This window comes from Lutra lutra, chromosome 2 (genome assembly GCF_902655055.1).
Source record: "Lutra lutra chromosome 2, mLutLut1.2, whole genome shotgun sequence".
Lineage (NCBI taxonomy): Eukaryota > Metazoa > Chordata > Mammalia > Carnivora > Mustelidae > Lutra > Lutra lutra.
The window spans coordinates 130,302,233-130,317,583 of NC_062279.1; the positions used below are offsets into that span (position 1 = coordinate 130,302,233).

General features: G+C 34.1%; 1 long non-coding RNA gene across 1 annotated transcript; it reads left to right on the top strand.

Annotated features, from left to right (window-relative positions):
* The first annotated feature begins 1,513 nt into the window (after positions 1 to 1,513).
* Positions 1,514 to 11,277, top strand: LOC125093370 (uncharacterized). The gene is made up of 3 exons (XR_007125221.1): positions 1,514 to 1,596; positions 9,991 to 10,065; positions 10,929 to 11,277. It is a non-coding gene; the product is annotated as an uncharacterized LOC125093370 (long non-coding RNA).
* The last annotated feature ends 4,074 nt before the right edge of the window (positions 11,278 to 15,351 follow it).

A 15,351-nucleotide genomic window follows, 5' to 3' on the forward strand; every position in this document is an offset into this window, starting at 1 on the left:
TTAAACATATATTTTTCATTCTTCTGGGTTTTTCCCTTAAGAAAGTTTCCTATAAATAACATATTGTCTGGATGTTCAAGGCTGTCTGCAATTTAAAAATTTATATTAATTTTGATTATTAATTTCTTTATTACTAATGGTTTTTCCAGAAAGTTTGCCCCAATTTATATTTATATTGTAAATGAGTCATTTTTAATTTCACTCTTACCTTGTCAACAAATGATATAATTTGAGTAAATTTTTGTTTAATTAAAGTTGATTAAATTAGGAATAGAATCAATTTGCTATCTTTTTTTTTTCAAGATTTTTATTTATTTATTTGACAGGCAGAGACCACAAGTAGACAGAGAGAGAGGAGGAAGCAGGCTCCCCACTGAGTAGAGAGCCCGATGTGGGGCTCGATCCCAGGACCCTGAGATCATGACCTGAGCCGAAGGCAGAGGCTTTAACCCACTGAGCCGCCCAGGCGCCCCCCAATTTGCTATCTTAATGTGTATCTTAATTAGCAGTAAGTTTAACATTATTTGTACATGTTCATTAAAAATTTAAAAACTTTTGAATCGCCTTTATTGTTTGTTGCAATTATTTTTCTTTGGTATATAAATGATTAGAAATAATAAGAATCTTTAAAATATTTATATAATTAACTTCTTTTATTTACAATGCATTCCAGGTGTTTTCAGATCAAGTGCTATTTACTTTTTATCTTACCTTATGATAATTTAATCATATAGAAATTTTAAAATTTTTGTAATTCTATTTTAAAAAACTCTCTAACTTTTCCAATCTTTGATGTCTTACCCAGAAAGCCACTTCTTATTCTGACTTTATAACAATATTTATATACTTTTTTCTCACATTTTATGGTTTTACTTTTAATACTTAATCCATTTCAAAATCATTGTGGTATAAGAATATCATAAACACTTATTTTTTCCAAGTAAGAAAATAAATATTCCAAATCACTAAATGAACATTCTAAATAGGTTCCCTGTTTCCATTCACTTTCTTCCAGATTGTTCTCAAAGGATGTGAGAATGAGCTTCAAAAATCATAAATCAAACCATGTCTGAAACCTCTTCAAAATTTTCATCACATTGAGAATCAAATCCAAGCTCCATATCAGGGTCCTGCATGATATGACCATTTTCTAAATTCCCTACTTCATTTATTTTTTGACATTTTTGGGAATGATTAATATCATGTTCATCACTATCTGAATAATAAGAATAGAATAGTGAAGAAAACTGACACATTTCCTGTGTCACACTGCTTACATTTCAGTGGTAAGGACATATTTCAATGAATGAATGAATAAATGAATGAATAAGGTTCTAAGTAAAATTGTATGTGCTTTAAGTTCAGGTGGTGAGCTAACCATAAAGCTGTAACCAGAACTGGGGAAAGATCTGCAGCAAAGTTGTATATTTAGACAGGAGAGAACAGGTGGAGGGAACACTGAAAGTCACAGCCAATGCAAAATGCCTGTTGTATTTGAGGACTCCTAAGACGGTAGCTGGAGAGTGACGAGGAGAGTAAGAGAGGAGTTAAGGACATAGATCCAGGACAGATCATGAAGGGTCTCCTTACACCAAGGTAAAAGATTTGGATTTTTCTTCCAAGAGCATTGGGAAGCCAATGAAGTGTTCTAAACAAGAGATGGCATGTTATGAACATCATTTTTTGAGGATCCTTCTGGCTATAATGTGTAAAATTTAGTGTGGAAAGGAAATAGTGGTTAAGAAATTATCGTATGATGACAGTGGTTTAGTAAAGAGTGATAGATACTGGGTGAGGTGGTGAGAATACTTCAATTTGAGACATGTAGAAGGTAAATAACATAGGATTTGATACTAGATTTGACTTAAGATGTGAGGGAAAGGAGTCATCACCAACTTCAAACAATTTTCTTCAGCAACTGAGTATCACAAACATGTAACAGGATATAAAAGCTGGTGGAGGTTGTGGATGGAAAACCAAGATTGATTTTGGTCATACTGAGATTAAGATGATATATTAGACCTCAAGTGAATATACCTTGTAGGCAGATGGGTAGGAATCTAGTCTGGAAGAGAGTCTGGGTCTGGATATGTAAAACTGAGTATTATTAGCACATGGTTGTTAAAGACTCAAAATCAAATCATGCCGGTCAAAGCCTGTGTATACACGAAAGAAGACTTAGAAATTAGATCCTGGGGCACTCCAGAATTCAGGATACATAAGTAGGAAGATTAATGAGGAAAGGATAGTTGTCACTGAAGTGAGAGAAACATCGGGAAGTTTGATACCTGAACGCAAATATAACAAGTGAAATAAGAAAGATAAAAAAAAAAAAATACTACAAAAACTAAGGAAGAAAAACAATGAAGATTGACCATGGTACTTAGTCATTTTTGACTTTGTACAAAGCAGTACAATGAATAGTACCAAAGTATAGTATAGAAAAGTACCAAAGAAGAGTACCAAAGGCTAATTAGAGACGTCAAAAAAGAATGGGCAGTGATATACAAATTTTGGAGCATCATTGCTATAAAGGAGAGAAGAGGGTGAATTACAGTTGTCAAGGGAAGTAGAGTTAAGAATGACCTTTGTTTATTTTAGAATGAAAGATACTACAGAATATTTGTATTCCAAAGGGAATGAACCCTTTCTTTTTTTAATAAAATAGGAACAGTGCTCTTAGAATTTGGTTAGAGGTATTTTTCCTGATATTTATTTATTAACTTGTTTATTTATTTATATTTATTTATTTCAATTCCTGTAATGATAAGGAAGGGATGTGGATTTTCCCAGTGCTTTATTTATTGAGTTAATTGTAAATCTTTCATTTCTGTTTCCCTTTTATGTATTTATACAAAATGCAATCACAATACCGTTCCTATTGTAAATTATATCTGAGTTAAAATTTGTTTGGTCATGACGAATTTTCTTTTAAGATCTTCTGGACTCATAGCAAGAGGATTGCCAGTTTTCAGTTGGTAGTTTTGCATCTATGTTTTTGAATGAAATAGTCCTTTAGTTTTCATTGATAGGTGCTGTATAGATCAGTTTAATCGATAGAGTCATGCTACCTTTGTTAACATAGATCAAGAAATTTCTATGAGACTGCTCAGGAACGTTTTTTTCTTTGTTTGCTTTTGGGGGGTTTTTTGGGGGGTTGTCTTTTGGGTTTTTTGTTTGTTTGTTTGTTTTAAGACAGAGAGAGAAAAAGAGAGCAAGGGGAAAGAGGGAGAGGAAGATAATTTTAAGCAGAATCCACGCCCTGTGCGGAGCTCAACATGGGGCTCAATCTCATGACCTTGAGATCATGATCTGAGCAAAAATCAAGAGTCAGAAGCCTAACCCACTGAGATACCCAGGCACCCCTGTTCAGGCAAGTTTTACTTAAAAGTGAATCAACAGTGTGCCTGGGCATCTCAGTCAGTTGAGTGTCCAACTCTTGATTACTGCTCAGGTCGTGATCTCAGGCTCCTGAGATTGAGCCCTGCGTGGTCCTCCCTGCTCAGCACAGAATCCACTTCTCTCTCCCCCTCTCCCTCCCCTCCTTCTCACGTGTGCTCTCTATTTTTAGAATAAATAAATAAATCTTTTTAAAAAATGTATTACCAAATCATTTTGTGTATCTTTTTTTTTTTTTTAGATTTTTTTTTTATTTATTCATTTGACAGAGAGAGATCACAAGTAGGTAGAGAGACAGGCAGAGAGAGAGGAGGAAGCAGGCTCCCCACTGAGCAGAAAGCCCGATGCGGGGCTCGATCCCAGAGTCCTGGGATCATGACCTGAGCCGAAGGCAGAGGCTTTAACCCACTGAACCACCAGGCGCCCCAGCATTTTGTGTATCTTAAACACTGGTAGGTGATTATCATTTAACATTTTTAAAAATCATTATTTCTGTTATTAAAAATTTTTCTAGGATACTCCTGGGCAATTGAAGGTGAGTCCTACAGTCTATTCTTCTGACCAAAACTGTTTAGGGACTTAAGAGCTATTTCTTCTGGACTCAGGAGGACCTCAAGGAGACTAGGAAAGTGGCAACAATGTATCCACTTCTCTCTATCCTCTTCCAGCTTCACTCCAAAGCTGAGCTATGCCTCACTTCTTGTCCACTATGAAGTGTCCATCCTGAACATATTGGTAAAATAGATTCAAAGGAGGAAAGGTAGAACCTGTGTGCATGGTGCCTTTGGGAGAAATCAATTCCCCTCCTGCTCCTGCTGTCACCGGGGCTAAGATCCACTCTTGGAGATATGACACATTTCTTCTCTCCCTATTTTCATAGTGTCAAAGGAGTGTCAGGCCCCACTCTCAATTGCACTGTTACTTTTCTCAGTTTCCAAAAGAAGATCCCTGATGGAAGGGCAATGCTTCCTCCAGACATGTATCATCTTATCCTAAGGTCCCAAAACCACAACATTGAGTTCAAGCTGAGAAAGGGATTCCGATGCTAGGCCTGTCCAGGAATGCCTCAGACGCCTGACTATGGAGTAGTGTGGAAGGGGTGGAAGGCAGCAGAGCTGACATACAGCAGAGAGCTATGATGGCTTTCTATGTAAATTCCTTCCATCACAAGGGATATTTACATTCTCTTCTTCCAGCTCCCAAAGATGGGCCCAAGTGTTAGAGATGGGGCAGGCATCACAGAGTACATTGCATTTTCTTTCTTTTGCTGTGAAAAGGATTCAAATTAGACAATAAGATGTTCTTACATCTCCTGTTTGTAGAGAAACGGGTGCCAAGATACATACGACATGCTTGCCTTTTGATCATCTGTTCAGACACATGAAAAGGCTTTGGAGCCTGGCAAGATGGACAAAGCGGGGGAGGTGAGAAGAGATGGGCCTCATGGATTTCTGGGTGTTTAGAACTCTAATGGTCATGACATTCGCCTACTTTCAAGTTAACAAATTAGCTTGCCACAGTTTTATAAATGCTTAGAAAACGCAGGAAACCTCTGGGTCAAAAGCAAAACAATTTATTTGCAGCAGTGCAGGTAGCCTTTGCTTGAGATCCACATAGGTTTCCATGGCCCTGCATGAAGGACATGCAGGGAAAATCCAGGAGAATGTGTTTGTGTTCCACCCGAGGAACCCCAAGATTAACAAATGCCACATCTTATAAGAAGGTTGCTAGCAAATAGGCCTGGCACTTGCCTCAGAAAGACCTATTATTATCCTGGTAGGGAAAGATAGCTGCTCTTCTCCCAAAGGAGACACTCCTTTATCTTCCAAGACTGTCTGTGATAGCTTTGAAATGATAGTCTAGAATAAAAAAGGTCACAGGCTGTGTAGAAATACTATGGAAAATTTTTCCCTGTTCCCCAATACAGACGTTCCATTTGGCAGATAACTATTCTTACATTTTTATTTGTTTTTTTAGTTTGTTTGTGTGTGTGTTTGTTTGTTTTTGGCTTTATTAGATCCAGACCTGGCACCTGTCCTAAACATTTGTGTTTTTTGCATCCGCTTAAATTGCACTGAAGTCCAATGTTTTTATTTGAAAATAGAAATATGAAATTGAAATAGCCATGGAGTGACTCATGAACACTGCACTTAAAAATAAAGAGAGGTACAGGGTTTCTGCCTGGCTCAGTTGGTTAAGCATCTGCCTTCAGCTCAGGTCATGATCTCAGGGTCCTGGAATTGAGCCCCGGATGGGCTCCCTGCCTGGCGGGGAGCCTGTTTCTCCCTCTCCTTCTGCCTGCTGCGCCCCTGCTTGTGCTCTGTCTCTGCCAAGTAAATAAAATCTTTACAAAGTGAGGTGATTAAACAGTTGAAAGTTAGAATAAGCAGGGCATTTGTGTATCATTTAGCAAATAGGAGGAACGTTCAAAGGATCTTTCTACTCTCATATGGGTCTGTTTCAATAAGTAAGCCTTCAGTAAATGTATATTAATCCAGTATTTCTGCATTTTGCTCAATGGCAATATCATATGGACTTTGGCATTATGCTTCCTGTTAGTCTTATTTTTCAGTGTTATGACACATTATATTTTTTAATATTTAATAAGAATTTTAATAAAAGATTAACAGTTGCAATGACAGCTGCTTGGCAAGTAACATCTTGAATGAGATATTTTTTTTTTAAATTCTCTTCTCATAAAGTAGTGAAATAAAAGCCACATGTTCCCGATCAGGGGCAACAGATCACTGAGTCTTCAACTGGTATTCCTTTCCTGTAATCTCTGTTTATATCCTTTCACCCCTTCATTTTTATCTCTTTCTACTTTTTTTTTCCCAATGTCAACACATTTGTGGACAAGCAACCACCAAACCCACTAATAGAGATCCTTTTTTTTTTTTTTTTTTTTCTGATTTGGGATCATTAATTTTCTTGTGTTGAACCTAGGGTGATTTTATTTGAGGCATGTAGTTTTCATTTTAGACTTATATATTTAATCCAAACTCTAAGTGTAACTGATATGTGTGAATCCTCTAACGTCACTAGGGATGACATTTCCTTCCTTGATCCTGGCTGCCTTTAGTTTTTAAAAAAGGTTGCTGCTACTTTCAGTTGCTTTTTGCTAGGTTATTCATGGTGCTTCTAATACTTACTGGTATATGATTCCCTTCTGTTTTTTTTTTAACCTGTTCTTAATTAATTTTTAAAAGAATTGAGTTTCATATCACTGACATTTTTTCTATACTCTATACATTTTTTATAGTCATACATTAAAACAGCTTCCAGAAGACCCCACAAAAAACTGAATTCATCATATGTCAATCATGTTTTATGGCAGAGACACAATGTAAATATTGTGTGGGTCATATAATAAAACTCTCTTAATTTAAATAAAAAAAATGTTAATAATTATAGTGAGATGACCTTTCCAAGGTCCTGTGAGTTATAACTATTTTGCTGAAAATTGAATGCAGATTCTTACATGTCCCTTTTTTTCTCCTCTTTCACCATTTCTTTAGTGAAAGATACACAAGGGAATAAAAATAATGACCTCTATTTTTGGAGGATTGCCCAAAATTGTAAAAGGAGGCACACATTGCTTTTTAAATCAAACTCTAAGTCAAACTCTTTACTTTAGATAATTATAGATTCACATGCCGTTTTAAAGGATGACACCAAAAAATCCCATGGATGCTTTACTCAATTTCCCCTAAGGTGAAATTTACAAAACTGTAGGACAGTATCACAAGTAGGATATTGACATTGATATAGTCAAGATACAGACCATTTCTATTAGCAGGTGGATTCTTCATGTTGCCCTTTTATAGCCATACCTCTTCCTTCTTATCTACCTTCACTTTAACTTCTAGCAACCACTAACCGTTTTTATAACTTTGTCATTTTAAGAATATTGGTATGGAATCATACCGTAAGTAACATTTTTTTTTTCTTAAAGATTTTATTTATTTGAGAAAGAAATAGAGCACAAATGAGGAGAGAGGCAGAGGGAGAAGCAGACTCACCGCTGAGCAGAGAGCCCCACGTAAGGCTCAATCCCAGCTCCCCAACATTATGACCTGAGCAGAGGGCAGATGCTTAGCTGACTGAGCCATCCACACACCCCAGGATTTATTTTTTACTCAGCCTAGTTCTCTTAAAGGCACTTCTGTATTTCTTGGTGAATGGTGTTCCATGATTTGGATGTACCAGAGAAGTTTATTCATATGTTAAAGAATGTCTGGATCGTGTCTAGGTTTTGTTATTATGAATAAAGTTGCTATAAGCATTCATAAAAAAGAAATAGAAAAAGAGAATGCAAAGCCTTGGGTACTCTACATGGGCCATTTCTCAGAAAAAGTGCTTGCAGTATGCAATCTTGATGTAATGCCTCCCTCCCAAATGAAGAGTGGATTTACAATAAAAGTAGTAGATGACCTCAGCTCATAGTGCTTCATTCCTATAATGTAACCCTCTGGATGCACAGTCGTTTATCTCAGCCCACCTGTGCTGTCCCCTGGGGATTGGAAACATTACCAACAAGAATCTCTTGCTACAACTTCTGCTGTGAACAGTGGAGGTACTTGTTTCTGATCCAGCTGTGTTGTGCCTTATGACAGCATCCCTGAAAACTAACCAACTATATTTTTAGCTTATAATTATGGGAAAATCCTAGATCTTTCAGTGTTCTGAATAATGGATATTTATTAAAAGTAATTGAGAGTTAGATGAGGGCAGTTTGGATAAATGTTCATAGCTAATTCAGTTTTACTTAAGTACATATGTAATTTCATTAATATTTATTTATTCAAGAAATATATTTATTGAAACCAAAAAATAATTTGTATTAGTTGTTACCAATTCAGAATTGGAACAGAATAACTTTAACAGAATGTTACAGATAGCTTTAGAAATTACTGAAATTCATAAATATATAGTTGTACAAAAAGTTCAGTTTTGCATAATGATGTTAATATGTGTCACCAATTGCAAAATAGCCTCAATTTCTTTCTTAAATGTTAAAAAGTACTTAATTAGTAAAGCAAAAGTCTGAATTCAGAAGTGTGTAAGTCGTATGCAAATGATGAAATTCATGAATTGAAATGATAATCAACACTATGAAAATTATTATTTTTATTGTTCTAATCTGTAAAATCATTGTAGTTCTACAAAGTAGTGACTTTTTCAATATTCATAATCATTTTTCCCTAGACAATAGAAATGTTAAGCAAATATTTTTTTCTTATTATGTAAGGTTTTTGAATGTTAATATATGAAGAAATAAGAGATTCAAGTTTTCAAACTTCTAGAGCTGAATTAAAAATCCCATAAGAAACAAACTAGTTTTATAGTGATTTTATTCTTTTATATAACATAAATCTTCGCTCTAGATTAGCATCTTATTTGTTAATTTTTAAAGATAATATTTATTTAAAATAATAATATGAAGGAGAATATTAAAATGGCTCATTATCCTTGATAATCACTCTGGAAATTAAAAATAAATAGTATTGGATTGAACACATAGGATGGTAAGGGTGGTCAACCAATCCACTAAGTATGACATGAAAATGAATGTCACCCAACAGCTTTTTAATGATGCCTGTACTTCTTCCTCATATTATTGAAAACATTTTTGCCTATTTCTCCATAAAAAATATTTTTATCTACTTAATTGTGTTTATAAGATGGTTTTCATTCCTACTCTAAATTTGTTCCACCTCATTATTTTTAACATTTCCAGAGTAATTTGTTGAATGAATGTAACAAAATTTGATAACCTCTCTATTAATGAATATTTGTTTGTTTAGTATTCACTCCACTCCAGTGCAAATAATACAATGAATGACCTCTTACATATACATTAGTGTGCTTTTTCAAATATAGTGGTGGATAATTTCTAGCAGTGAAATTGTTGCATACAGGCTAAGTGTATTTTCCCTAAAACTGTGAACAATTTGTATTCCCAGTTACAGTGGGAACACCCTTTGTTAAGAGAGTATGTTGGAATATTCTTGGTAACGGATTTCTTTACATTTGTCACACCTTACATTCTTAGAGCTTATTAAAGCTATTAATCAACCTATTAGTACACTGAGAAGACTAGAATATGAAGGATTTTTAAAATACATAATGATGTAGGGAAGATGTTGGGTTTCCAATTACCAAGAGAAAATTCTTGAGATATCTTTTGTTCAAAAAGGTGGTTTTACTAAAGAACAGGGACAAGACTTGTGGGCAAGACCTCCTCAGTCATGAGGAGTGGCCCATTATATACTTTCAAGTTGGGAAAGGATTAGGGATAGTGTAAATCTCTAAGGAATTTTGAAAACAAAGTTTCCAGGACCCTGAGGGGGTTAGTTATTGTTGGGAAGAGGTCATTTTTTACTGTTTAATAAAACATTAGTCATGAGAACCTTCAGATATCTATCATTGGTCATGGTCAATGGTTATAAGCATATCATGCTCATAGGATGATTAGCAACATGTAATTTGGGGGGTAGAGATAAAGGAAGTTTCCAAAGGAATTTTTATATATTAAAGTAGACTTACAGGATCATGGAGGGTCATGCTAAGATTGTCTTTTGCCCTTAGCAAAGTTAACATCAAGGAGGCTGAGTCCCTAGAGAAATGTCATTCAACCTGTTTCAAGGAATTGTCAATGGACTGGTAAGTAGTAGGAAGTTTAATAATTTTTCTTCTGCTTTTGTTTCCCACATCACATAACATAACTAGCTGCTGTGTCAAAAAGGAAATCAAATGGAATATTTTGTGGAATCTAAGTATTCTATTTTTGGTAGCTAGCATATTTCACAGAATAAGAAATAAAAACTGGTGTGATGTAAGTCCTATAAAATATGACATTGTTTATGAAACTCTATGGTTGAATATATAGAAATTCAATCCAAAATAGGGTAGCCATATTAGCATTATTGTATGTATATAATGATTCTACAATGTAGCATTTTGAGTTGCTAACTCACGTCTCCCTTTGATTTCTACTGATAGCTACTTGTTCTATCCTTATGTTTATCCAAATAATTTAAATGCCTACAGCCAATCATGTTATATTCCTGAAATGTGGAATTCCATGATATTTTATATACATTAAAGAGTAAATTTTAAATTTGTATGTAAATTTATAAGTATGTATATACTACTGTGATAAAGCTCTATTTGCTTTGTATCTTCTGTTCCTTTGGTATATTATTTGGCCACTGTCATATGCTTACTTTGTAAAAAATGTATGTTTTCTTATATAGTTGAAACTGTATAAATATGATGGCTTCTTAAAATCAACCACTCTGGCCCTAGGTACTACATAATATTTGTTGAAGCAATCCAACATCAAAAGTTTCACAATTTTTTATTGCTTCAAAGATAAAGCAGTATTTGCTTTTAGAATACCATTTTTTTAGATTCTTCTAAAATCTAAGTATTTGTAATATCATAAGGGGAATTTACCAGCAAAATAGCCTCCTAAATATTTAAATATGCATATGAACTTTATTTGATATTCTCTTTAAATGTAGAGTAACAGAAGGGCTGCTGTAACAGAGCTTGCTGATGGATATCAGGCTGTGCCAGTTCTGCTTACTATTGGACCTATTGAACGTGATGTTCTGCTTCCTCTCCATAACTGAACTTCTAAATGATCACATCATTGTGCATGTGGCGAGCTCTGTGGATGCTTATAAACATTTGAACACTGCTTCTCTGTGCCTGAAGAAGATAATTTTAAATTTTTGTTAAAAGTTCCATCCTGAGAAACATTAAATCTGTGTTTGAAACAGGTTGCGCCTACCTAAAATGTATGTTTAATAAAATATTTAAGCATGCTTGAAAATTCTCAAGTAATAAGCAAGTGAAAATTATGAAAAGAATTAAGATCAATAACATGGTTATATGAAATGGGATTGCTAAAATTATATGAGGCAGAAATGAATACCTTTGATACATACTTATCAATAAATATGTTATATATATGCACTATTTTGTATATATATAATGCACTATTTTGCTGGGTCTGTGTGTGTGTGTTCACTCATTCATGTACATAGATCATGTCTCTATAAATTTATAAGCAGTTTAAAAAGGTATTTAATCTATTAACTTTTAATCCCTGTCTTTAGCTAACCTTGTCCTAGTCATTACTAGTTTTCTGTTGTTGCCCACATCAACAGGCAAAAAGACTTAAAGAATTACAAATACTAAAAAAAATCTTGTCACATTCATAAATTCTCATAATGAACAATTCAATCCAAAAATTAAAAAAAATAAATGAGTGATATTACTGGGACCACAAACTAGGCAGCTTCTAGTTTTTCTTTCACAGTAGACATATTTTAAAAACAAGATCAGCAGAGCCATCAGATTTGAATTATAGTGTTCCAGTACTCTGATCTTCTCTTCATATGTCTGCAAGCATTCACTTGGTTCATCACACAAATATGATCATTTTAGAAGTTCAGTCATACAGTATGGTGAGCATAAACTTGAACAACGTTCTAAGAAGTGAAAAGCTATTTATAAATACATGCTAAATCATCTTTTACATTTTATAAAAAGCAAAAAGCATTTTCTTCTGTGACTAGTCACAATAATTGTATTAAGTAGGCAGGTATTTAAGAGGATAAAAATTAAGATTAATCATAAGGGAACTACATTTTACTCACCACCTTCTAAATCTTTTTGCTTACACTATTCTAAGCTAAATTAATTGTGTTTGCATTCTCTTCACCTCTTCAGAATTGGTTAAGTGGTTTGTTCATAATCTTGAGTTAAAAATTTTTTTGTAAAATAAAAGATACCACTTTCACAGGAAAGATAAGGTCATATGAAAACTGAACCTAACACCACATTAATACCATCAAGAAATTAGTTTTCTTACACAATTTACATACTAGAACTCATACTGGAGATTTGCTATAACAATGAGAGTAACAGTAACAATGATTTTTAAAAGCTTTTATATATTGAGTCTTTTTTTTTAATATTCTAAGCACATACCTTCCTGTCTTTTGTTTCAGAAAGCATAAATATCTTAGAATATTGTGCTAAGAGTTGTGAAAAGTGCGATGTTTGTGGGGCATGGGATAGGAAGGTGGAGGCTGACATTTTAATATAGTTATGATAGGAAGAAAAAGAATCAATAAATTCCCTCAAGTGAGGAAGGAGACAGTTGATTTTGTGTGGGATGTATACCTGTGCTTGCCTCCCCGAATCATTCAGGAGAGGTAAGAAATGATTTTATGGTATGTTTTGGGAGTTTGAACATTATATATTAAGACTACCATTTCAAAAGGATGCCTGGCAGTCTGTGATTGTTCTTAGCATAGAAGCAGTAGAACTGCAGTAGCCATTATGAATGGAAGACCACAGGGACTTTCCCCCTTACTCTGCCAAGACCTTTATACTAACCAGTGGTGTAGGCAAATAACAGCTTAATTTCCTATTAGGTAAATGGTATGGAAGAATGGGTCAGACTTATTCTGATATTTTACAAGATCAACTAACAAAGCAGTGCTTCTCGTTTTTTGAAATATTCATTACTGATACAAATGTTTCAAGCAATTTTAAAATAAGAAAGATACATTGTGTATTTTATCTTCTTTCAATATCCCAAAAATAACTTTTGATGAAGAAAGAATATATCTTCAACTCATCCATTTACAAATAACTGATACTTGGTGACATAAGCCAAGATGGAGTTATCTTCATTCTTCTCTGATTTAATGGTGTGAAAAAGTGGCAGAATCTCGCTGATCCTTTGAACTGGAAAGAAAGAAAGTTTTGGTTTGTGTTGTGGTTTATTTTTAATTTTTTTTTAAATAATGCCATCTGTGTCTTGCATCTCTTATGGACTGTTACATATCCACACAAGAAGCACTGAACACTTTAATATGAACCAATCCAAGATTAATGAAATGAGGATAATGTATAGTATTATCCTCATTGTACATCACTCTATCATTGAAATTTGTATTTCATTGTGTTACATTTATTAGATTTGTAATATTAGGTAAAGTTGTTCCATCAGAAGTGGAAAGTACATATATTAACAGAAACATAAGGTAAGGAAAACACATAAAGGTAATAAAGATTAAAACCCTAGTTTCAAGTCAGAAATAATGTGAATATGATTTAAAAGTCTTGATACTAGACATAAACACTTAGTATATAACAGGAAATTTCCATTGGGTCCAGGCCAAAGAAATGTAAAACAAAGGAAGATAATGGTGAGAATGCCTTTTTAATTGAATGATAGGATTTTCCTCCAAGAGTTTGAAAAATCTAAATTTAAATTTAACTTAAATAAAAACTCAGATTATTAAAAGAAAGTAGATAAAAACAAGATTTATATATTTACAATTATATTTATAATTCATCTTCATTTTATATTTGAGAAGAAAACTATTATGTTAGCTTATTCAGGATTGCAAGGGGCCACAACAACTCATAAAAGACATTCCATGAGGAAAGGAGAGCAAAGACCAACTAAAAAATACGCTTGTCCTTCATATTTTGGATTCAAACATATACATCAAAATTACATTTTTGCATGAGAGCTTATTGTTGAATTTGCACTTCCAGCCTCTCCAGTCTGACTGAATCAAAACATTTGGGATTTTGATTTCTATTTAGGTAGACCATATAATTATGCTAACTTCTCTGACTCATTCTTTTTTCTTAATCCACTTTGAGTTTAGCCAGGGTCATTTTTCATACAGGTGCCAAATCTTCTCCCACCCAACTAATTAAAACTGTTTTCTGGTTTGTTGTTGTTGTTGTTGTTTGTATTTAATCTGTTACATCTTTTCATAACAAGAAACACTTTTACTAATTATTATCTGTGTTCTAAGATTATTTATCAGTCCACACCAGCAGGCTTAGCTATTTAAGACAGTCATCTTCAATCTGGCTATGCCTGGGGATCAGGTGCAGACAGAAATCTAACAGGAGGTTCTGAACCAGGAGCCCTGTGGAGGTATTTGTGCATTTGCATTTCTTTTTTTAATCTTCATCATGATTCCAGTACACAGTTAGAACACAAAAGCACTAGTGTGTAGTTATTAATATTCTACAAACAGCAACTTGGCAGGAAGTAGCAATGTTCATTTGCAATTCCGTGGAATATAAAGGGTTCATTACAATGGAACATAATAGGAAACTCAGAAATTAACCCACAACTATATGGTCAACTAATTTTTTTTAAAGATTTATTTATTTATTTATTTATTTATTTATTTATTTATTTGACAGAGAGAGAGAGTGATCACAAGTAGGCAGAGAGGCAGGCAGAGAGAGAGAGAGGAGGAAGCAGGCTTCCCGCTGAGCAGAGAGCCCCATGCGGGGCTTGATCCCAGGACCCTGAGATCATGACCTGAGCTGAAGGCAGAGGCTTAACCCACTGAGCCACCCAGGCGCCCCATGGTCACCTAATTTTTGAAAAAGCAGAAAAGAATATCCAATGGTAAAAAGATAGTATCATCAAAAAATAGTGTTGGGAAAATTGGACAACATACAGAAGAATGAAACTAGACCACTTTCTTAAACCAGACACAAAAATAATAAATTCGAAGTGGATGAAAGACCTAAATGTGAGACTTGAAACCATAAAAAATCTTAGATGAGAACACAGGCAGTAACGTTTTTAACATCGCTATAGTAACTTCTTACTAGATAGGTCTCCTGAGGCAAGGGAAACAAAAACAAAAATAAACTATTGGGACTTCATCAACATAAAAAGCTTCTGCAGAGTGAAAGAAACAATCAACAAAACAAAAAGGTAGCATATGGAATGGTAAAAGATATTGCAAGTTATATATCTCATATAGGGTTAGTATCCAAAATATATAAAGAACTCATAAAACTCAACACACACACACAAAAACAATTTGTTTAAAAAAAGCAGAAGACATTAATAGAAATTTTTCCAGAAAAGAAATGCAGATG